Source organism: Elephantulus edwardii, unplaced genomic scaffold (genome assembly GCF_000299155.1).
Source record: "Elephantulus edwardii isolate Elephantulus edwardi_28Jun2011 unplaced genomic scaffold, EleEdw1.0 scaffold00464, whole genome shotgun sequence".
Lineage (NCBI taxonomy): Eukaryota > Metazoa > Chordata > Mammalia > Macroscelidea > Macroscelididae > Elephantulus > Elephantulus edwardii.
This window is the reverse complement of record NW_006400214.1, coordinates 688,656-691,453: the sequence shown is the minus strand read 5'-3', so window position 1 is coordinate 691,453 and position 2,798 is coordinate 688,656.

The following is a 2,798-nucleotide window of genomic DNA, read 5'->3' as shown; positions in this document are numbered from 1 at the left end:
AGGTAACTTGTGGTTGCTGTGATGCTGAACACTGTGACAGTGATGTGTCAATCGTGGTAATGGGTACCCATTATGGACAGTGTTGGCTGGAGCTTCCCGACTAAAACAAGCCTGGAAGCAGGAGCGGCATCCACTTCCGAAATGGCTTGCCTCCAGAAACTCTATGTACGAACAGTGCTCAGGCTGCTCGTTCATAGGGTCGCTATGAGTCATCTACGACTTGATGGCACCAAAGAACAACAACAACACAATACCCATACACGTATAAGGAAGTCCAGTGAATACCCTATCATTCAAATATATGCACCAACAAACAGAGGCAAAGAAGAAGAAATAGATTATTTCTGTGGATTTTTCTAGTCAGAAATCAATCGAACATGCAACCAAGATGCATTCCTTATAATGGGTGACTGTAATGCAAAAGTTGGGAGCCAGGGAGAAGGATCAGTAGTTGGAAAACATGGTCTTGGTGACAAAAATGAGGCTGGAGATAGAATAATAGAATTCTTCACAATGATTTCTTCATTGCAAATACATTTTATAAGAAATATAAATGCAGATTATACACATGGATTTCACCTGATGGTATACACAGGAATGAGATCAGATATATCTGTGGAAGGAATCATTGGACAAGTTCAATATCAGCAGGGGAAACTAGGCCAGGTGCTGATTGCAAAACAGACCATCAGTTACTCATATGCAAGTTCAAATTAAAGCTAAGGAAGGTAAAATCAAATCCAGAGCAATCAAAATTTGACTTTGAGTCAATCTCACCTGAATTTAAAAACTAACTCAGGAAAAGGTTTGAGGCCCTAAACGTTAATGGACGAAGACCTGATGAGCTGTGGGAGGATATCAAGAATATCATACTACTAAGATGGAGGAAGAAGAAAAGACAAAAAATAGACATCAGAAGAGACTGAATATTGCACTAGAGCACTGAGAAGCCAAAGCAAAGGGAAGAAATCAAGAAGTTAAGGAGCTGAATAGAAGATTTCAAACAGCAGCTCAGGAAGACAAAGCAAAATATTCTAATGAAATGTGCAAGGAGCTGGGGTCAGCATTTCTTAAGCCGAGGAACTGAAAAAATATTCAAGCCTTAAGTTACAACATTAAGGATGCTATGGACAGAAGCCTTGTGCGTTGAGAACTCTCCTTCATAGGGTCGCTATGAGTCACCTGCAACTCGACGGCACTTAACAACAATAACATCAACATAGAGAGAGATCATCTGGCCCAGTGGACAGAAAGCGATGCTACGAAGCCAAAGGTGGGTGACTTTTAATCCGTGGCCCTCGGGCCTGTCTTTCATTGTTTTTGTTCAGACATTCCTCTAGGTCATATAGCCCTGCTGTATAAGTTGCCGTACAGCGGTAACTTGTGGTTGCCATGAGGCTGAACACTGTGACACTGATGTGTTAAATGCATTAATGGTCGGTTACCCAATGTGGACAGAGAGTTGGGTGGAGCTCCCCAATTAAAACTACCTTGGAAGGAGGAGTGGCATCCACTTCCGTAATAGCTTGCCTCTGGAAACCCTATGGACCTGGAGAGAGGATGAAAGACACCCAAGCGTTGAGGACTCTGCTTCATAGGGTTGCTATGACTCGCCTGCAACTCAATGGCACTTAACAACAACAACAGCATGGAGAGAATAATGAATGATCTAGGAAGTATTAAAAGAAGATGGAAGGAGTATACAGAGTCACTGTACCAAAAAATAATTGGTTGACACAGAATTTCAAGAAACAGCATATGATCAAGAGGCAATGTTTGTCAGGAAGGAAGTTCAGGCTGCTCTGAAGGACTTGGCAAAAAAATAAAGCCCCAGGAAATGATGGGCTACCAACTGACACGTTTCAACAAACAGATGCTGCCTTGGATGTGCTCACCAGGTTTTGCCAAGAAATCTGGAGGACAACTACCTGGTCAACTGACTGGAAGAGATCCATTTTTATTCCCATTCCAAGAAAAGGTAACATGAGAGAGTGTGGAAGTTATTGAACAATATCACTAATATCATACACAAGCAAAATTCTGCTGAAGGTTATAAAAAACTGACTGGAACAGTATATCAACAGAGACCTACCAGAAATACAAACCGGGGTTAGAAGAGGTTGTGGCACTAAAGACATTATTAATAGCCAATGTCAGATGGGTCTTGGCAGAAAGTAAAGAGTCCAGAGGAATGTATCTGTGTTTCATTGACTATGCAAAGGCATTTGACTTTGAAAAAAAATAATGGCTGATATACCAGTCTCTGTGTCCACAAGTACGGGTGTGATTTGAGTTTCCACATAAGAGCCTCCACACCCCACTGCACCCCTACTGCCCCAGAACTGTGCCAGCTCCTGGGACTCGGATTCAGCCCACCCTCCTTGGACCAGAAATGCCCCACCGCTGAAACCCGCCTTTGGCCACCATATTAGACTCTTTGAGTCCACAGGTCAGAGTGAGATTTGAGACTCGAGTCCCCTCACCCCTACGGCTCCATACCGTGCCAGCTCCTGGGACTTGGCGGAGCCCTACAGGGGGTTCAGTCCACCCTCCTTAGACTGGCAAGGCCCACCGGTGAAATCTGCGTTCTTCCGCCATACCAGTCTCTGAGCAGCCACACTTCACCCCTGCCCAACCACCCCACAAAGCACCAGCTCCTAGAACTTGGTGGAACTCTAATGTTGTTCTTGCTGTTATGTGCCGTCGAGTCGCTTGCGACTCATAGTGACCCTATGTACAACAGCCCTAAACTCCACTCTGTCTTGTGCCAATCGCACTGTCTCTGACACTCCCATCCC